Source organism: Lissotriton vulgaris, chromosome 1_1, assembly GCF_964263255.1.
Source record: "Lissotriton vulgaris chromosome 1_1, aLisVul1.2, whole genome shotgun sequence".
NCBI classification, from domain to species: Eukaryota; Metazoa; Chordata; class Amphibia; order Caudata; family Salamandridae; genus Lissotriton; species Lissotriton vulgaris.
The window spans coordinates 248,066,068-248,088,870 of NC_141685.1; the positions used below are offsets into that span (position 1 = coordinate 248,066,068).

General features: G+C 47.9%; 1 non-coding gene across 1 annotated transcript; it reads left to right on the plus strand.

The window, feature by feature from the left end:
* The first annotated feature begins 19,250 nt into the window (after positions 1 to 19,250).
* On the plus strand, positions 19,251 to 19,336 carry TRNAY-GUA (transfer RNA tyrosine (anticodon GUA)). Its single transcript is given in 2 exon segments — positions 19,251 to 19,287; positions 19,301 to 19,336. It is a non-coding gene; the product is annotated as a tRNA-Tyr (tRNA).
* Positions 19,337 to 22,803: the final 3,467 nt, after the last annotated feature.

Here is a 22,803-nt window from a genome sequence, read left to right on the forward strand (position 1 = left end):
ACCCACTTACACCAAAGAACTGTTGGCACGGAAACTGAAAAGTACAAAAGGCAAGTTTATTAAGACCCCATGGGGTGGTGGTACATTCCTACAGCACCCTTCGGCAATGCAAGAAGTATCACACCGAACGTTGGTGTGATTCCTTCTTTTATACATTTTTACAGGTAATAAAAGGTAGGCGGTACAAGGTTACAGAGCTTTATGTACATATATGGTCATTTTTGGAGCACAGCCAACTCATGGGAGGGGTTACAACTCCACTGGTCAGTTTTGGCAGAACATTCCTGAGGGGTGACTGGTCAGTTGGGACTGCGCATGTACAGGCTTGACCGTTACTAAAAATAGCCTGTTGCTGGGCAAACTCGGATGGTCAGTGGCACGGACAAAGGACTAAAGGTCATGCTGACCACGAGGCAGCTCATTCCCTAAAATGGCCGCCGTAACATACAAAATGGCGTTTTATAATATGGTCAAGTTAAGGGGAATAACGTGTAGCAAAGCTAAGCGCTAACCCGGCCATTGTCAAATTACGACAGACGACCCTTTTAGCGTTTAGCTGAAGCTACCTCATATTGGACATAGTCAGGATACTCATCTTCAATATCAATTAACATTATTTGAGCAACTTCTTTATGAAGCATCATTTCATTTTGGGCAAGAGCTCGTCTGGATGGAATGCAAGCTGATAAACACACAGAACATAAGGCAGGGCCGCATTGTATACATAAACATACAAAGAACAGTATCCCAACAATGATGCATAAAATTGTCAACAGTTTCCAACCCCAAGTGGTAATCATCGACCAGAACCACCCCGAAAGGGTCCAAGTACCATTGTCCGGGTGTATTTCAGCAGCTATTTTGTGGAGCTTTGAGATGGCATCGTAAACAGAAGGCGAATTATCAGGCACGTAAACGCAGCAGCTACTTCCGATGATTCTACATGCCCCCCCACGGTCAGCTAGAACCACATCTAGAACCATACGATTCTGGAGCGTAACGATTCTAGAAATCTGGAGTTCTTCCGTTATGTTCCCCAATGCAATAGCAGTGTCATTAGCTACAGCCTCGACAACACGAGTCAGTCGTCGTATTTTCCGACTGTTCAAGGCAGCCCCCACAAAGGAAGACAGTTCTAAATTAAAGTCTACATATTGTTGTAAGGCAGTATCGGTCTGGTCTATGTCATCCAGAACCACAGTTCGTTTAACTCGATTCAACACAAAATCGTGATAAAGCACGTAGTCATTGTGATACATTGGTGGGGCAATGAATACAGGGGGCAATACAAAGGATACATAGCATGTGCCTAACCATCCTAAAGGGAGCTGATGATAACCTTTAGTTCTGCAAATAAAGTAGGTATTACAGGATGCCGCAAACGAGATGACATTCGGACTGTCAAATGTAAGTGTGGTGTTACATTCACTTTGCCCAACCGGGATTGTACCTTTATTACGTATGCACAAATCAGCCTTAGTGTTTATACCATTTATAACATGTGAGCTAGACATATTAATATTCCTTTGATTACTGTAAATTTGGGGTGCAGACATATTATCGGGGCGATACTCTTCCCATTCAAATCGTGTACCCTCAGCTCGTGGATAACCATCTTTATCATGGTGGCATATTTTATTCAGACGGAAAAGCACCCCCCCCTTTCGTTGGCCATCGTAAAGTGAATAGGAGAGTATACCAAGCATTACAGGACCCGTTATGGGAAAATGGGAGTGGGATAAGCGGGGTGCCCCCTTTCTTCTGATGACCAGGCAACATCCCACAAACCCAGCAATTAGAAGTGTTCGTCATGTTATGAGTATGATGCAAAATCTGAATAAAGCTATTGTTCAGGTAAGTATGTCGGTGCCGTTCTTCATGGTAGGGCAAGGTGAAGTGAAAATGTTCAGATGGAGCCGGGGTAGTCGGCAGCAAATGTTCTCGTACAGGCACCACAAGTTCTACTACCCAGGCTATTACCGCTATCACCACGATTGTCAGTACGAACAAGATGGCACCAAGAATTCTTTTATCTCGTGATGCAGAAGACGCCATAGTTCAAGAGTTCACAATGTCTCAAATGTTCAACTACAAAAATGAAAAACAATGGTGCTGAGCTCCGAGGTAGCCGTTGTTTTCTTCTCCGGGGTCAAGACGGGTGTCGCTACTCTTGGCAGAACTGATCCCCCCCCCTTGAGATTCCTGGCTTCCGTTTCACAAACCCCAGAGCGGTAACCAACCAGTCTCGCACAAAAATCTTCTTCCTATCTTGGCCGCAGATCGTAGCGCTGTCGTCCAGAAACAGTGTGGTCCGGAAAGGCTCCCTCAGATTCGGCCGATGTCACAGCTGGGCTCTTTTCTTTATCCAAAATTTCTTTGTAGTCGGACAGCACAGTAGGATTCACCAGATCCGGAGAGACACGGCGGCAGTGAGTTGAGTGTACCCACCGCTTTCTGTTGGTCACTCGCACAGCTGTTCGAGTTGCCAGGAGGACTTGCTCGGGGCCACGCCACCTCGGTTCCAAGCTATTCGCCCTCTCAAACGACTTCACCATCACAAAATCGCCAGGACGAAGATTGTGAGCCTCTCCAGTAGAATTTTCAGGGAGCGCTTCTCGAACCTGTTGATGAATAGAAAGCAAATCATTTGTTAATCGTGCCAAATAATCGTTCATCATTATGCAAGGCACATCATGTATCAATCGCGGCTTAGGCACTCCCCATATGTTCATAGGCCTTCCGAACACCACTTCATATTGTGTGAGGCCTGTTCGAGAGTGGGGCACTGATCTAAGAGAGAGCAATGCTAGCGGCAAGGCATCCGGCCACTTCAATGACGTGGACGCCACAATCTTAGCCAGTTTCAACTTCAACGTAGCATTGTACCGCTCGACAAGACCTGCTGACTGAGGGTGGAACACAGCATGAAACTTCTGCTGGATCCCCAACCCCTTCAGTACATACTCCACAATTTTCCCAACGAAATGAGGCCCATTATCACTCCACAAAAATTTGCAAACTCCAAATCGAGGAAAGTACTCCTTGAGCAACACCTTAGCTGTTGTCAAAGCTGTATTATCTTTCGTGGGGAAGGCCTCAACCCATTTGCTAAAAGCACACACCACCACTAAGACATACTTAAGGTTATTGCAACGCTCAAGCTGGATATAATCCATTTGAAGTACCTCGAATGGTGCAGAAGGTGGAACGAACCCTCCTTTCGGAGTATGAGTCCCTTTTGCAGGATTGTGCTGTAAACATATCAAGCAGGTCTGCACTACTCTCTTGGCAGTATTGGCAATCTCAGGATGCTCCCAAACTCGTGTTAACAATTGAGTAATTGCAAGAGCTCCTACATGCGCTAATCCGTGTGTCATCTGGACCATCGCCTGCAAGTAAGCTGCAGGCAATTTCCATCTCTCCATGTCCTTGCTCCTCCAACAACCCTCATCATCTAGTACCCCCTCTGCTGCCCATGCCGCAAGTTCTGATTCAGTCGCTGATTTTTGGATATCTAGTATCTCCGCTCTAGCATCATACCATCGCTCAGCCTGTGATTTAGTTACATACATGGGGGAGTCAGTTCGGGACATAGCTGTTTGTCTTGCTATGCTGTCTGCAAAAGCATTGCCTTGACCCACTTTATCAGTGATCTTTTTATGTGCACTGCATTTAATTATCGCTACTTTCTTTGGACAAAGCAACGCGTTTAGGAGATCACGCACCAGTTCTCCGTGCATAATGTGTACTCCATGAGAAGTCTAAAACCCACGTTCTCTCCAGAGTAGCCCTAAATCATGCGCTACTCCGAAGGCGTACCGGCTGTCTGTGTATATGTTCACACATAGGCCAGCACTCAGTTCGCAAGCTCTTGTCAAGGCTATCAGCTCTGCTGCTTGAGCAGATTTCTGTGGTATTCTCGCTGTTTCTACCACTGTCTTAAGTGTCGTGATCGCATATGCTGCAGAGGTCGTGCCATCTGGCAACCTCAAACACGATCCATCAACCCACAGTTCCCCATCCACATCTGGAAGTGGCATATCCTGTAAGTCGACACGACCCTCTGTCTGTTACTCGGTCAGGAAAACACAATCGTGATGTTTTTCTTCCTGACCCTCCTCAACCGGATAGGGTAATAAAGTGGCAGGGTTCAGGGTAGCGCATCTTTTCAGTGTAATATGTGGCGCCAGGAGTGTGAGCTCATATCCTGTCAAACGTGCACTCGTGAGATACTGTGTTTTCGTTTGATTCAACAGGGCATCTACTGCGTGAGGAACTAACACCAACAATTTGTGCGATAAAACTATTCCCTCACTCTGTCGTATAGCTACCGCTGTTGCTGCAACTGCTCGAAAGCACCCAGGCAACCCTCGTGCTACAGGGTCAAGAACCGCTGAAAAGTATGCACATGGCCTCTGCTTGTCCCCGTGTGCCTGCACTAACACTGATAACGCGCACCCATCTTTCTCGTGCACGTACAACGTGAAGATCTTTGTATAATCTGATGTACCTAACACGGGTGCAGAGCAAAGGGCTTGTCTCAATTGATCAAAAGCATTTTGACATTCATCTGTCCATTCGAGGGGCATTGGTGTAGTTTTGGACAGTAATGCTAACAACGGCTTTATAATGTGCGAAAATCCCATGATCCACTGTCTACAAAAGGACCTTAATCCTATAAAGGCACGTACATCTCTCTGAGTGCGGGGGACTGGTGTGTCTAAAATCGCCTGAATTCGATCTGAGGTTAATGCACGCCCCTCCTTAGACAAAAGATGACCGAGGTAGGTCACCTTGGGTCTACAGTATTGAAGCTTTTTCTTAGAAACTTTGTGGTTATTCTGAGCCAAGAAGGAAAGCAAGGCAAGCGTACTCTCCTCACATTGTACATAGGTGTCTGCAGCTAACAGGAGGTCGTCAACATACTGTATAAGGGCTACTCCAGATTGCAATTCAAAAGAATCAAGCTGTCTTTTTAAAGCCTGGCTGTAGATGCTAGGACTCTCAGTGTAACCTTGAGGAACACGACAAAATCTACACGATTTATTATTTAACGTAAAGCCAAATAGATATCTGCTATCAGGATGGATGGGGATGGAGAAGAACGCGTTTTTGAGATCAATGACACTAAATGTCGTCGCCGTTGGGGGAACCAATGTGAGCAATGTCGTGATGTCGGACACCACCGGATATTGGGGAATGACAATCTTGTTAATTTCTCTCAAATCAATAATAAATCTATAGACCTTGTCGTCAGTGTCTTTCTTAAGAATCGGAAGAATAGGGCTGTTACAAACATTGTAAGGAACCTCCTCCACTACTCCTGCAATGATCAAATCTTGAACAATGTGTATCAGGGCAATTTCACCTTCCCTGGAAATCTTATACTGTGGTACACGTGGCAATAGTACTCCCTCCTTTACAGTAATTCGAATAGGTGGAATAAGCATCTGTCCCACATCCGTATCTGAGGTCGCCCATAACGTGTGCGGGAGAGAGGCTAGTGCTTCACTTTCTTGTATAGTGCAAAATCTGTCTGAGTCTGGATAATTGTCATTCAAAATAACTCGCACTCCCTCCGGAGCGCAACATATCGTTGCTCGAAAATATTTGAGCAAATCGATGCCCAGGATGTTATCTGGGGTATGGGGTGACAACAAAAATGGACCAAAACTGAAAAATGTATCAAGACAAAGTGCCAGAGGTTTTGATAATGGGCTAGGAGAGGGTGTGCCATCAAACCCTATACATGTTATCATTTCGCCAGACAGTGGAGCGCTCGGAACCAAGTTTTTAGACAAAGCGCTACGAGTAGCTCCTGTGTCGACTAAAAACTGATCAGTAGAACCCAAAATGCCCGTTGATACATATGGACCTCTCTGATCTACTGGCACTTCAACTGATTCTGTACCCCATCCTACGCAGTCATATGCATGCACATAATCCTGATGCTCCACATTCTCACCCTCCGATATCTGATATTGGTTCCGTCTATCAAAGGTATTACGTTTATCCTGGCCACGGCCCCTCTCTTCAACTCTACCCCGATCACCTCCGCCACCTCTCGCCCCCGAATAACTGTTCCTTGTCCTTCCACCTCCTCGACCACGTTGACTACGTTGCTCACGGAGTACCGGACAATCTTCAGCCCAATGCCCAAACTCCTTACAATAGGCACATTGGTCCTCCGCTATATCCATACGCCCATACGACGCATTACTCCCACCTTTTCTACCTCTATCATTCCCTCTAGCTTGCGTTCCACAAACCTGTGCCAACATCACCTTCGTTTTCAATTCCTTCGCTTTCTTATCAACACTTTCCTTAGCCTCCAATTCCTGCCGCTCATAATACTGAGCCATAGTTAACAAAGACGCAGGGGTCGCCGTGGCCCAGGAACTTTCACTCGTCTTTAATCATTTTGCAATTTCCGGTAGGAGATTAGCCACATACTTATCTACAAACAAATGCCTACCCGTATCATCGGTTAACGATTGACCACTGTAATCGTGAAACGCTTCTTCGAAGCGTGTAAAGAAATCTGATACCGTTTCATCTAACTTTTGTTTGCACGAAGCTAGCATAGTCCAATCAATCTTTTTAGAAGGAACAAGCGTTTTTAGTTTAGTTAAGATAGCCGCTGGGAGGTCTAGAATCAAATCACATGGTTTACATGCAGGTTCCCTGTCTAAATCAGCCTGATTTATTTCTTTCCACGTACCCCCAAGCATTGTTTCATCATTATTCTTACGAATCAATCTCCACATATCAGGTGGAAGAATTAACCCAAAAAAGAGATCTATATCAACAAGAGTCATAACACAGGAGGAAATCGCCCCCTCCACCCCTTCATAGAATGCGGCTGGATTTTTACGAAGATCGGGTAAGGAGTTTTTTAACGCCATAACATCTGCTCTATTCCAGGGCGTATACACCCAATTATATATAAAATACCCCTTCGCATCCTTCGATGTTTTATCCTCATCTGTACCTTCCCCTTTTGGTGGAACATACAAAGGTGCAGCTTCACGCATAGGCATAACATGCACTCTAGAATTCTTATCTGAACCCCGGAGAGAACACTGTTTGGACTGCTCCGTCGACCCCGGCACGGACTCCGTAGCCTTTTTCCCTTCTTCCCGCAATCTGGATGCCTCATCCCGTAGCTGGAGCAGTTGTTTGAAAAGGTCATCAACATCTGAAAGGACAAATAAACCTTTATCCAAATTCTCACAATAAACCGACACAGCTTTAGGTTCTAGAGTGTCTGAATATTTACGAAATCGAGTAACAGCTTCAGTTGCAAGAGTATTCATAAAACACAGCAATTCTCGGTCTGTCCATTTACCCCTTTCAGTTACAACTTCTGTCACAGTAACTTGATTCAAATTCAACTTCCTAGCAAGACTACGCAACTCCGCTCCTCTCTGAGCAGATAACCTGACACTCGACTTATCCGTTTTATCTTGGTCTTCATCACCAGAATCTTCGGTCGGGGCCGTAGGAGGAACGTAAGGAGGCGGCGATCGATCTAACAACGAAAAATCATCAATTTCATTATTAAGGACAGGATAAAGTGGTCGTCGAATAGGAAATTGACCGGTTGTTTGCAAATTACGTTCCCGTTCCTCCCTCTCTTTCTTTTCCTGTGCCTCCTTTTCCTCAAGCTGTAAAGCCTTATCTCGAGCAGCCTTGCGCTGCTCTTTGTCCGCCAAGGCAACTTCACGCTTCATACGTTCACGCACCGCTTTCTCCCACATTCGCACACAATCGAACATATTCTGTCTAGACCTGCGCTGAAACAAACATTGCTCCACAAACTGAACCTTTCGTAAATCAAACGACCCATGTAGTGGCCATTGCAACTCGGGATCGGTTCTGGTGTATTTATGCCATAATTTACTATACAGTATAGGGGGAAGGCCAAATTTGACGTACATCTCACGGTTTGGAGTTCCTTCTGGGGGAGCCGGCTGTGATTCCGCTAACCTAATTGTGGTACCATTTCCAAAACAGCACATCCCTCAGAGCGTGCTTAAAACAGGCATGTTCAAAAAGTATCACGAAAGCGTGATACTATACAAATGGCACTTACAGTACTTCACACAAATGTGCCGCTCAGAATACAAACGATATTAGAGAAACATCTCTACATGCCTGCCTATGTGAAGTGCACTACACATATAGGTTCAAAGTTCACAAAGTCAAATAGTTAGCTAACTCAAATCATAGACACAATCATAGAACTTCAGTAAGCGTCCGTAGACTACCTTACCGCTCACAAATCTTACCCAAATCTCAAAAGTCCAGATTCCAACTGCCAAGGTCTTTAACCGAATCAGCCAAACGGCACTATCCAGCAACGCAGACGATCAAGAACTCAGTCGGAGACCGGCGCCACCTGGAAGGTCAGATCAGAAGGAAAGGAAGAAAACACCGTGGGTGCCAAGACTCGGGTCACTCGGTGGCAGCGTACGCGTCCATGGCGAGTTTCCAATCCTTCGTCACGACCTCTCCTTCGGGCATCCGAGTCGCCGATGAGTCCCTTCGTGGTCGCCAATTTGGGGTACTGGGTTCCCAAGGCCTACATGCTCCACAGAAATACCCACTTACACCAAAGAACTGTTGGCACGGAAACTGAAAAGTACAAAAGACAAGTTTATTAAGACCCCATGGGGTGGTGGTACATTCCTACAGCACCCTTCGGCAATGCAAGAAGTATCACACCGAACGTTGGTGTGATTCCTTCTTTTATACATTTTTACAGGTAATAAAAGGTAGGCGGTACAAGGTAATACACAACAAGAGAAGACCAGGTCAAGGAATGGCGTGTAACCATGACGGAGACAGTGAAATAGTCAGGTGTGTGTGTATATCAGCAAGTGTCATTGCTTGACTGAAGCTCAATCAGTAGCTAGAACCCGTCCCATCAGACCACCCTCGTGGTGGTAATTCATCATGTGGGAGGTGATGGTCACTCTAGACCTAACCCAACCATATAGTGTCGGGAATCAAAGCCGAAATTCTAGCCATGATACTTATCAAATAGTGAGAAGTGAAAAATAAAGTGCAGTGCTGGGGTAATCGTGATGAATAAAATTAACTACTAGGACTCAGAGAGTGTTCATACTGAAGTCTAAGTGTCAAAGATTAAAAACACGCCGAGTAGTTAAAAATTGAAGCTACTCATATTATGAGTAGCTTCAATTTTTAACTACTCGGCGTGTTTATGCATATTATGAGTAGCTTCAATTTTTAACTACTCGGCGTGTTTTTAATCTTTGACACTTAGACTTCAGTATGAACACTCTCTGAGTCCTAGTAGTTAATTTTATTCATCACGATTACCCCAGCACTGCACTTTATTTTTCACTTCTCACTATTTGATAAGTATCATGGCTAGAATTTCGGCTTTGATTCCCGACACTATATGGTTGGGTTAGGTCTAGAGTGACCATCACCTCCCACATGATGAATTACCACCACGAGGGTGGTCTGATGGGACGGGTTCTAGCTACTGATTGAGCTTCAGTCAAGCAATGACACTTGCTGATATACACACACACCTGACTATTTCACTGTCTCCGTCATGGTTACACGCCATTTCTTGACCTGGTCTTCTCTTGTTGTGTATTATATTGTGTTTAGGGGCACGAGTAGACAGGTCATTAAACATTTCCCCTTGACCCTCCACACGTTTTTGTTTTTGAGGCGGTACAAGGTTACAGAGCTTTATGTACATATATGGTCATTTTTGGAGCACAGCCAACTCATGGGAGGGGCTACAACTCCACTGGTCAGTTTTGGCGGAACATTCCTGAGGGGTGACTGGTCAGTTGGGACTGCGCATGTACAGGCTTGACCGTTACTAAAAATAGCCTGTTGCTGGGCAAACTCGGATGGTCAGTGGCACGGACAAAGGACTAAAGGTCATGCTGACCACGAGGCAGCTCATTCCCTAAAATGGCCGCCGTAACATACAAAATGGCGTTTTATAATATGGTCAAGTTAAGGGGAATAACGTGTAGCAAAGCTAAGCGCTAACCCGGCCATTGTCAAATTACGACAGCACTGCACTAGATGAGGAGGAATGGTGGGCCCTTCTGTCAGTGCGCATGATGGTTTGACCAGCCATCTTAGGATGGCTATACCGTCATGTGCACTGACATCTCTCCAACCCAGCTGTATTGCTGGGTGGACAGACCAGCAGACACAGGCTCTCAGCTCCTGATGGAGTGCAAAACAAGCCCTCTCCACCCAATCCTGACACTGCTGTATGAGAGCAGCCTCTGGATTGGCTGTAACGAGGGCTGGGAGCTTCAGCCTGTGCCCAATCTTAGGAGCAGAAGACGACAAGCAGAAGACTGGCAGGACAGTGGCGGCCGCAAATTTTAGGCGGGAGGGGCGGACAACACACACACACACACACGCACATACACACTCACAACCCTGCATACACACACATGCGCACACCAATGCATTCACAACACTCATTACAGAATACTCAAAGATACATGCACACCCCGAACATTCATAAAAATAAAATCACACTTAACTGCAGCTCTGCCTCGGAGGTCCCAGGCGACTTGGGACTGCTTCCTTCCCTCCTTGGCTGACCTAAGATCAGCCAATGAGGGAAAGAAGCAGTACCTTCATCGTCACAGAGTGGGATGGGGTCAGTGAGACTGCTGACCCCACCCCACTCTGATGAAGTGCCACTGATTGACACTCGAACCTGGGTGCTTTAGGGCTTAAAACTGAAGTGCCCCAGTGTGAGGCAATGAGCGATGCTATCCCTCGTCATCGATATGGAGGGCCTCAAGGACTGAAGAGGTCACGCCCACCAGGGCTGTGACATTCTCGGCCCAGCAAAGTTCAGCTCAGGCAGCCAGGAGCCTGCGCATTTAGCGCATGTCTAACGCCTGGCTGCCTGACCTGAAAATGAACAGTGCCTGTTAGGCCGACCTTTCCTCAGCCTGACAGACACTACTTGAGGGGCACAAGGTGAGGGGGCGTGACCCCTCAGCCCCAATGGACTGGCTGTGGCAGGTAAGTTTTAATTTTCTTTTGTTTGTTACAGTCCCCCCGCGATGCCTCACCACATTTCCCTGTCAGCAGCCGCTACTGCAATGAAGAAGAAATTGATTTCTAATGTATGTATCTATCATTTATCTAAATTGACATGAAGCTCTCAAAATGTACAACACAGTGATGCATTCTTCCATAGTCTCTTGCTCTAGTTGTTTCCGCATGAAACTCCATGCTTTTCCACCATGACACTAGGTTCCTCCATGAATTCTCTGTGTTCTTTTTGCAGAATATCTTATCCCACGGTAAAACTTGACTAGTAGGTGGGCCAATCTCAGATACATTTTCAAATACCTCCTGTCCAGCAACCCATATACTCATAATAAAAAAAATGCATTTGTAAATAACTCAGATTATGATGTAACTGTTCCTGATGACCAATCCCTACATAGAAAGAAAAGAACAGGGGGTGTGGCTTGGACGGCAATGCAGACAGACGTCTAAGTCCAGAACCTCCGTCACCCCGAGCCAAAGATTAGCGAATTAACTAGCGAAACGGCCCAAGAAACAATCCACAAGCTAAAAGAAAGGTGTCGGAAGCATCAAGGCACAAGCAGGTGGAAAGGAAAAGAGGTACCGAGAAGGAGAAGGAAATAAAAAGCCAATAATCTAAACGGGAAGGGAGCTCGGCTGAGACACAAGATTGCGGGGCACTAAAAAGCAGCAGAAGAAGATCGCCGGCCACAAACACAGAAGCAGCGCGGAGCAGAGTGACAGCAGACCCGCCAAGGCAAGACAACTGCCGGGGTACCGCCAGAGTACCTCCCGGTAGGTACACACAAAGGACAGACACCAGAGAGACCTCAACAACGAGCGGGCGTAAGGAACACAAAAAACGAAACCAAAAGCAGCTACCGGCAGCGGCCATCTTGAGGCAGCGTCGGGCAGAGCACGCACAAAGGAAGTGCGCTCCCGCTAAAGCCGAGAAAGCACGCCGGAACCCAGTGGCGAACAGCTAACAAAGGCAGAACCACCGAACAACCGGGACACCCTGGGGGCACCCGGACAGGTTGGAATAGCAGCGCAGCCATGTAGGGAAGCCGTGGCAGCTCCAGCCTATCGAATGAGAGCAGCCCCGGAGAACAGAGCCACGGAGCTTTAATGCAGCTTGAAGGGAGCAGAGCAGCCATATAGATGCCAATCACGAGCACCAGAGGCAAATATCAGCCAAGATTCGGGACACTTTAGATAAATCAGCACCACCCAGACGAAACCGGTAGCGCGTCCTGGGGTTGGCCATTTTGGCAACCACACGAAACCCAAACCACAGCCAAGCAACAGCCGTCACAGCCACACACCGTGGGGGAACTTAAGCGCAAGCCAACCGCAAGAACATTACCTAATCCCAGCAGGCCCAGTCAAAAATAGGCGCACTTTAAACCAACAGTGCTATTATAGACAGTACCAGAGGCACACCTGGAGGTAGCCATCTTGGCACACCCCGCACACCAGGAATCATCCCCAGCAAGCGCAGCCATATCTGATCAGCGTCCAGAGGCAAACAAGCAAGCCTGAGGCCAGGGGAGCCACGTATTGCCGCGATGCAGCCACAAACTGAGGTCTAACTCCGGCCTGATACAAGAGAACTAAAGGCACCAAGTGAGGCCCCAGACAATCGGTAATACGGTGGAAGCAGGCTCACAAAGCAGCAAACCGGAACTCAGTGCGCCAAAGCACCTGCCAAAAGAGAGCTGGCGGGGGCCAAGACCAGGACAAGGACAATAAGGTGGCCAAGCAGATTCAGGTTGGACAGCACGTCTGGAAACAAAGATTTAGTAGGCGCTAATAGCACCAAAGGTCACCCGGCTAATCAACAGCAAGACAACAGACTGAGTACCTACCTGGCAAGAAGAGGAACGAGATGATAAAAATGCCAGCGACACCAAAAAAGTCAGAAAAGACCTAACTGAATCCCCGACGAAGCTGAAAAATAACCACACGAATGAAATCACACTTGATACACTCCTCAAAAGATAAATGAAGGGAATGACCTAGCAAAAGCCACAAAAAAAACTATTGATAACATGCGGTTGGAACTAGCCGGCATTAGAGCCGACCAAAGCAAAACCAACTGCAGAATTGATGCAGCAGAAAAAAAGAATAAGTGACCTAGAAGACAACACAACAAGAGCAAACAGAGACATGGGGTACGTGGTTAAGACAACCAGCAACCTACAGAAGCTGCTGGCGGAACAGGACGATCGCAGCAGGAAAGGTAAAATTTGGCTCCTGGGTGTGCCCGAAGGTGAGGAGGATGAAACAGGCTCATGCGCAGCCCTACTGGAAGACCTCCTACCCAAGCTGACTGGCCTAAATTTCGACAGGTCATTCGAGGTAGACAAAGCCTATAGAGTGCCAGCAACAAAACAACAGCATGGGAGAGGCCCGAGGCCATTCATGTGCAAGCCACTCAGTGCCAACCACACTGAGGCGATCTTTTCCTTCGCCAGGAAAGGACAAACCGTGAAATGGAATGGTCAAAAAATCATTATAACACAAGACTTCTCAAGGCAAACAGTGGAAACCAGGAAAGGGATCCTGGCACTTAGAGACAGACTCCGGAAAGCGGACATACCATTCAGTTTCGCAGGACCAGCCAGAATGCGAATCACAGATAGGAAAGAAACACTAGTCTTTGACGAACCTAACGAGCTAAGAAGATACCTACAGGGCTCGGACCCGGAGGAAATGGAGGCACAAAGCCCAGGAGCGACCAAAAGAAGAGCCTCGTCGGACACCTCCGAGGGAGGGGCGGAAGGAGGACAATAGCCTAGTAACTCAGAATATGCCAACAGAATGAAACCAGTCCACCTCAGAACAACAGAGCTACCTCAGCTACCTCAAAGACAATGGTCTTGGAATGCCACATCAAGACTCCTCAGGAAACAAAAACATTGAATTATGACTCTGCAGAACAATGAAGCCACCTCACAAAATCAACATTCAGAGACAATCAAACCGTGTATAGAAGCGCGTCAATCGTCGGACAGTACAAACCGAAAACCATGGACCCTAGAAGGAAGCCTGTATATCCTTTAACTCCAAGGTGTAAGATGTTAACAAATTAAAGGGCCTGATATGAATGTGACTGGGGGGGTGGGGGGGGAGGGAGTGAGGACCCTTGCTATCGCACGCCTACAGTACAAAGCTGGGGGGGAAGGTGGGTGGAGGGGGGAAGTGGGGGGAGGGGAGCTTCACAGTACAGTCGTATGCGTTTTTATCTCTATGTCCTTTCTGTCTTTATCCTTCTTTCTTTTCTGACTATCTCCCATGGGGACAAAACCAGCACAACACCAGGCCAACTACCACCTCTAGAATTGCGGAATTTAGACACACTCGCCACACGAGATAGCAAGGGAGAAAAACCACCATGACTACTCCAACGAACAACCAACTACTCTCTGACATTAAAGTGGTGTCCCTCAACGTAAAGGGCCTCAATCACCCAATCAAACGCCGGAAAACACTAGACTACCTGGCAAAAATGAAAGGTGACGTGTACGTCCTCCAAGAGACCAGGATCGCGGAGGAGGACGCGCAACGCCTCAAAGCGAAATGGATAGGAGAGGTAGCTTGCTCACCAGCCATACACAAGAAAGGGGGGGTCATCACAATTATAAGCAAAAAATCCAAACTTGCAATACAAGAATGCCAAGCAGACAAAAACAGGAGAGTACTAGTCACAAGCCTCAAAAGAGGGGAGGAGCCGATACACATAGCCAATATATATGGGCCCAACTCGGCAGATAAGACTTTTTGGGAGGAGGTTGAGTCTAGACTAAGCAACTTTCCCAAGGCGAGCTAATGATCCTAGCAGGGGACATGAACCAGGCCCTCGACCACGCCATAGACAGACACCCACACAGAACAAGCCATAGGTCACAGGAACAGAACATCCTTAAAAACCTCTGCGCCAAACTAGAGCTGAGAGACCCATGGAGACTACAACACCCAGACGCTAGGGAATACACACGTGAAGTAGTGTGGCTCACCGGTTAGAGGCGGCAGACCCGAGAGCAGAGGACGGCCCGGGACTAGGGTTCGATTCCCGGCGCGGCAGGTTTCTGGACCAGGGTCGGCGGACTCGATAATTCTCTCGCCTCGGTGCCCACTCTGATCAGCGATCACACTCGGCAACTCTGGGCATTAGCTTTCCTCATCTTCACTAACGGCCCCACCAGACCGCCGGGGATGCCTGGTCTCACCCTGGAGATACCCATTAAGGGACCATCTCTCAGGGAAGCCAGGAAGGGTTTCGCAGCGGTCGAAGCACCTTGGGACCCTCCGGGTAAGTAGTGTGCTATATAAATGCCTATACATACACACTTTCTACTCACACCCACACAACTCATACAGCAGAATAGATTACATTTTCATGTCAGCCACCCATACACACCTCATAGACTCAACGGAGATCGGCCCAATGACAATTTCTGACCACACATCACCCTCACGATTAGCGGTAAACACAACGAGAAGCCAAGTCGCAGCTGGCGATTAAATAGCGATATCCTGGAAAACCCGGCCAATATAGTGGAAATTGAGGAGGCAATCAAAGAATACCTTGCCTTCAACAACACAGCAGAGATGGACAAGGCCACCCTGTGGGAAGCCCTAAAGGCCACGATAAGAGGCAAACTCTTGAACATCAAGTCCAGGATCAATAGGAACAAAACAGATCTGGAGAACCAGATCAAAGATCTAGAAAGAGGCCACTGCGCAAATCTAGCGGACAAAAACACTCTGACTGACCTAACTAAGAAGAAGTATGAGCTCAACAAAATTTTGAGTGAAAGAGCAGGCACATGGATAAACAAATACAAATCCATCAACCTATGCTCAGCTAACAAGGCAGGGAAGGCACTAACGGCCTACCTGAAAGCAAAACAAAGACAACACACAATTGCAGCGATAACAGACACAGCGAACAGGACACAAGCGTCCAACAAAAAAATCTTAGAGGTGTTCAAAGACTTCTACAAAGAGCTGTACACGGCAGACAAAGGCCTGGCAATAGATGGGGGGGCAGGTCTACTTTAGAAACTAAGCTTACCTAGACTCTCAGACCAACAAAGAGAATCCCTCGAGGGGGATATAAATGGAGCAGAGGTAGAAAAAGCGGTAACCTCCTTCAAAGCAAATAAAGCGCCGGGCCCAGACGGGTACACGGCCACGTTCTACAAACAATTCCTGCAGCAGCTGAAACCCACTATGGTCGAGGTCTTCTCACTCTGTGCCCAACAGGGGAGAATGACAGACTCGATGGCTGAGGCAAACATCATAGTCATACCCAAAGAGGGCAAAGACTCACAGTACCCACAAAATTACCGCCCAATCTCCCTCATAAACGTCAACTGTAAAATATATGCCAAAATCATGGCGGCAAGACTAAATACGTTCCTGCCCCATCTCATCCACAACTCGCAGGTAGGATACCTTAAAAACAGGTTGTCTCAAGAAAACACCAGACTTCTATGGCACCTCATCCACCTCACAGCCAACAGTCAAGACCAGGCACTCATGATCGCGCTAGACACAGAGAAGGCCTTCAACAGGGTCTCTTGGCCATTCTTAGACCTATGCATGGAAAAGTTCGGCCTGGGGACCAAGTATTGTAGCATGGTGATGTCGCTATACAACAATCCTAGGGCCCGGGTGGCAGTTAACGGGGGAACATCAGAAGCTTTCACCCTAGAAAGAGGCACGAGGCAGGGATGCCCACTATCCCCAGCCTTATTCCTGTTGGCTCTGGAACCATTGCTGGTCATGATCAGGAATAACCCACACATAACAGGCGTTCGTGTCAGAGACAACACAGTGAAATTAGCAGCCTATGCAGATGACATATTGATCACAATGAAAAACCCGACCACCTCAATAGCGGCGCTGATGCACACCATAGCAGAGTACGCGCTAGTTTCAGGATACAAACTAAACAGGGAGAAGTCTGAATGCAAACCCATGAACTGTCACACAACAAGTGAGGTCCTGGGCACATTTGGACTAACGTGGCAAAAGAAACCTTTAAAGTACCTCGGCCTCCTATTTGGCAGAGATCTAAGGTCATCCCTAGATCATAACGAAGAAGCCACCCTAAACAAAGTTAAAACGAAACTAGACTCCTGGTCTCCCAAATTTATCAGCTGGTGGGGAAGGGTGAAGACGATCAAAATGATGATAACACCCATGATCAACTACATGCTAGGTATGCTACCACTAACACTTACTGAAGACTTCCACAAGAAGCTTGACAACATCATCAACAAGTTCTTATGGAATGGGAAGAAACCCAGAATCAGCCTGCAAAAATTGAGACTGCGCAAGGACTTAGGGGGGCTAAATGTCACGAACTTTAAGGTATTCCAAACGGCCTGCTTGGCAAAACAGGGAATATTTTGGCTCATCCCAAAACAGGAGTACACACCTGTATGGCTCGAGTTAGAGAGGGATATCCTGGATGGTGCCGGCCCCGTAGCCATACTCACAGCCAATAAGCACCCTGAGGCAAACAACGCTGTCCTTAAAAACACTAGGATAGCACTCTTGAAAGTAGACAGAAGGATGGAACAGAGCATCAAGAGATCAAGTTGGGAATCAATCTGGTTCAACTCAAAAATAACATACAGAGGAAGAACACTTGCCAACAAGGAGTGGTACGGGAGAGGGATCACCACACCTGCTCAGCTGGGGAAGGAAGGCACACCACTCACATTTGACACGCTGAAAAGGGCCCACAACCTACCCAACATTGAATTCTATGAATTCCTAAAATTCAGAGCTGCTATCACTAGAGCAAACCTGACCAAAGAGACACCCTCCATCATACAATACATGCAAAACCTGAACCAGATCGGACACCAAACCGCCCACCTATACAAACTCATAAGCCCACACACGTCAACACTGAACACCAAAACGATGGCGTTCTGGGAAACATTGCACAACAGGCACTTTAGCGAAGATGAGAAATCCCGGCTTTGGGTCTCAGCCTCCAAGAATAAAGTTTCCCCCCAACTAGCGCAAACAAAGTACTGGCTGCTGCACAGAATGTTCTGGACGCTGGCCAAACTAGCTGCAGTAGGTGTCACAGAAAGCGACACATGCTGGAACTGCCATAAAGAAAAGGGAGATCTGGCGCACCTCATCTATGAATGCCCAAAGGTCAAGTCTTTTTGGAGCAAAGTGAACAACTTCATCAACACAGTAGTGGAGAAAACCATACAGCAAGGTCTTGATGGACTTGCCACCGCATTCATAGCCCCAGACCTAGAATCCAAGGAAGACAGAGAATTAGTAGACCTCCTCCTACTCACAGCGGCTGTTAAAACAATCTTAGCGAACTGGAAGTGCACTAGCAAGGCGACCTTTAAGAGAATGTTCAACTGGGTAACCTTCCTGAGAGGGGCGGACAATATCACGGCAAAGCACTCAACCAGCCACACAGCAAGAAGCGGGATGTGGGCCGCCCTAGATGCACACTTAGGGTCACACAAACCCCCGTAGTCTGGGAACAGGCCAGCTTCCATAGGAAGCAATCAGCCACAGGCTAGAGGAAACCATCCTGTGAGCGGCCTGTCCCCCCACCCACTCATCCTTTTCTCTTCTTTTTCCTCCTTTCACACTTCCTTCCAAACTCTCGGGCCTACAGACACGCAGACTACTAATATGAGCAACCATGCCTATATGCCGTATGTTTACTATAATATGCCTGTGCCTCATCTGTATGTGTCCCCGCATTACCACTGTACTGTATCTGTATCATATCAGAAAATGTCTTCAATAAAAATCTTTTGAAATAAAAAAAAAAAGAAAGAAAAGAACAGGAAGAGAGGTGGCTGACATGTGGTGTATGCTAGTCACGTGATGGGAACATTTGGTCCGCCATATTGGAGGGATGAGACCAAATATTACCTGAGCCTGGTAACTTTCTCTGGCCACAGGAGCGGGGAAGAGGATCAGGGACTTGGATTGGACTGTAGGTAGTTACGCCCCAAGCACTCGACTGTCTGGTAGTTGGGCTGCCCTGTTAGAAAGGTGTCCGGCATTATATTAGCAACATCAGCTGGAATCAGTATCACCTCCTATATAACTCATTTACACATCATTATTCTGCACTAGTGACTCAACTATAAAAATTAGTTACTTACACGCACTGCTTAGAGCCTTCGATAGCTCAGTTGGTAGAGCGGAGGACTGTAGTGGAGTGACTGTCATCCTTAGGTCGCTGGTTCAAATCCGGCTCGAAGGACTTTTTTTTTCCAAATAGAATTTTGGTTGTTAGTGAAAGGATAAACTGCACATTAAATGTATTCAAAAGACTAGGATGTCATTCCCGTTCTTCCTGTACCTTAAATTTGTGAGTCGCCCAATGTGAGTAGCAGGCTAGGAGATTCAGTATTAGTTAATAGTGAGACGAGGGTATTTTACGGCAGATATGTAAATAGGTGGATATTGAATAAAGCAACTCTGTTAGTAAGGAGCTCGGTCGAAACATGAACCGATGTGTAGTGTTTCAACTGCCAAAACCGCATACTGTGCTATAGAGGAGAAATGTCCTGCTTCTTGGCGATTTCTTGTTCTTACAGAAATTCTAAGTTGATTTAATATTTTCACCTCCAGCGAAGCATTTAATTAGAAGAAAACGCGCGTTCCTTATCTTAGTAATCACATAACTGTGAGCAGAATGATGGAGGAATAAACATATGAAAACGCACTGCATATCTTTCAGACAGCATTTAAAAGCAGCGCCACTGATTGATACACTGCTTATATGGGTCTTGAAGAACATTTTTCAGCAGGGGATGTAGCTCAGTGGTAGAGCGCATGCTTTGCATGTATGAGGCCCCGGGTTCATTACCTCCTCGTCCTGTCTTCCTCGCCACAGTAATCTACATATGAGCCTCCGGCTCCACACAGAACTCCAAGTAAAATAAAAGAGCAGCGCTCTAGTCTCCCCTCCCTCCTCCAATATGGCCCCCGAGGCTTCCACCAATCCCATAAAGGGACACATATCCAGCCACTCAGCCTGTTCTTTTTTTCTGCACTTCTCCGAGTGCTGTGTTCCCTGCTGGTCAGGTGAGTGGGCTGGGTTCCTGCTTTAGCGGTTCCCTTAGTCCGTTGGTATCTGGTTGGGGGAAAGTAGTGTTTGTTTCTCTTTTGCATTGTGCTTCCGTTATTCGTATGCGTGTATGTTTCATGGTTTTTTTCCCCCTTCTTCTGCCTAAGTGCCTCGTGTCCTGCCTAGCGGACGTACGTGGCATTCATTGCGGCTGGGTATGCTGTGTGGCCGGGACGCCTTGTGTCCTGTCGGCCGTTTGGTTACTTGCCTTTTGCCGGCCGCGTGTCCTGCTGAGCGGACGTTGCGCGGCCGGGGGCATTGTCGGGGGGGGGGGCCGGAGGCTTCCGTGGGCGTTTTCTTACCTGCTGCCGGTTGGCGTCGGCATGGTTTGCTGCCTCTTCGCTCTCTGCTCCTTCACGCATTCAGGACTCGGCGGGGCTGGGCTCTGCTCTCAGTCTGTGGCTGTGGGTGTGCGCGCGGCGTTTCAGGCTGCATTTATTCATTGAGCATGCGTCGAGGTGGGGTTTGTGGGGTTGCTTGGCAACCTCGGGTCCTTATTTTGACGGACTGTTCTACCTTTTGCCTGTGTTTGTATTGCACTGCTTCACGTGGCTGGCTGTCATGGATGTTTCATCTGATGCTCGTGCTCCTGATTCTTTGGCTGTTGCTTCTGGCTCTGGGGTGCAAATTCCTTCAATGGAGGTGTTGCAGCAGATGATCAATTCTGCTGTGTCTGCTGCTTTAAGCGGTCAGGTGCCTGTCCCTCCTGCGAAGAAGGCGAGGGTTGAGGGCGCTGCTGCTCCTGCCGATTCTGAGAATGAGGAGGAGGTTGATGTCAGGGGTCGCTTTGTGCAGGGTGCCGACCTGAAGGAGGTGCTGGGTCACATTCGCGATAACTTGGTGTTTCCTGCTTCTGTGGTGCCTCTGGAAGACGATCTGTTTTCGCAATATCATCGTCCTGAGCCTGATTCTTTGCCTCTCCATTCCTCTGTCTTGAAGGTCCTGGAGAATGAATGGAAGGATGTGGACAAAGGTTCCTTTCCTCGTTTCTTGAGTAGGAGGTACCCTCTTCAGGATTTTGCGGTGAAATACCCTGCCTCCGTGAAGGTGGACTCGTTGTTGGCGAGCATGTCTTCCCATGGGTCCGTTGTCTCGGAGGACTCTTCTCCTGCGGACCCGGTTGACCGTAAGGTGGATGGTGCTGTGAAACGCACTTTTGCGGCTGCAAAATTTTTCTATCCGGGCGGCGGCCTATTCCTCTTACACTATCCAGTCCTTGCTCAAGGATTTCCAGTCTCTGTCGGAGTTGTTGGACCAGGGGGAGGATGTTTCTTCTACCCTGGCGATGATGGAGCAGCAGGTCCGTCTACTGTCGGATGTCTCCTTTGATTCACTGGGGGCTGCTGCTTCTGCGGCCGGATCCTCTGTGGCTGCGAGGCGTCAGTTGTGGCTCCGTTCCTGGAAGGCTGATGCTGCTCAGAAGAACTTGCTTATGAAGATCCCTTTCTCTGGGGTTAGACTTTTTGGTTCGTCTCTTGACGACATGGTGAAGAAGACGGCAGAGGACCGTAAACTGCTTGCTCCTGACCGTCCTGGCAGATTCCGTGCTTTTGGTTCCCAGCGGTCTTTTGGTACCTCGAAGAGGGGTCGGGCTGGTCAGCCCTTTCGTGGACGGGGGCGTGGCCGGGGTGCTCCCTCCTTTGATAAGTCCCGGTTCTCCGGCGCTTCTGCCTCCTCCGCTCCTGCTTCCAAATCCTGACTGGATCGCTCCTGGTGTCGGTCCGGTTGGGGGTCGACTTTCTTGCTTCATGGACTCTTGGCGCGAGACTGTGTCAGACCAATGGGTGCTTCGCGTGATTTCGGAGGGGTTGCGCATTGGATTTGCCCAGACGCCCCCAGACTATTTCAAGGCCACTCCTTGTCCCGGGGATCCGGTGAAACGGTTGGCGCTTTTGGACGGCATCGCTTCCATGGTGGTCAAAAAGGCGGTGATTCCTGTGCCCTGCGACCAGGTGGGGAAGGGGGTGTACTCCATTCTTTTTCTGGTGTCCAAGCGCACGGGGGATCTTCGACCTGTGATGGACCTGAAGTGGGTGAATACTTTCGTCCCTCACCAGGGGTTCAAGATGGTTTCCCTGCCTTTGATCCTTCCTCTGATCTCTCAGGGGGATTTCCTTGCTTCGATCGACCTGAGGGATGCTTACCTTCATGTTCCTCTTCATCCGGAGTTTCAGAAGTTTTTCCGGTTTTGTGTGCAGGGGCGTCATTACCAATTCCAGGTATTACCTTTTGGTCTCTGCTCTGCTCCACGGATCTTTACTAAGATTCTGGCTCCTCTTATTGGACATTTACATGGAGAGGGGGTTAGTGTTTTTCCTTATCTGGACGACATTCTAATTTCTGCTTCTTCTCTTCCTAAGGCGGAGTTGCATGTCCAGAAGGTGTGCCAGGTCCTGACGCATCATGGGTTCCTAGTGAATGTGCCGAAATCCTCCCTGGTTCCTGCACAAGAATTGACATTCATTGGGGCTCTGTTCAAGACTCAGTTGGGGATGGTGTTCCTGCCCCCTCCCCGTGTTTTGTCCCTGATGTCTGCTGTTCGCTCCCTGTTGGTGGGGGTTTCTCATCCTGTGAGCCTGTGGTTGCGTGTTCAGGGT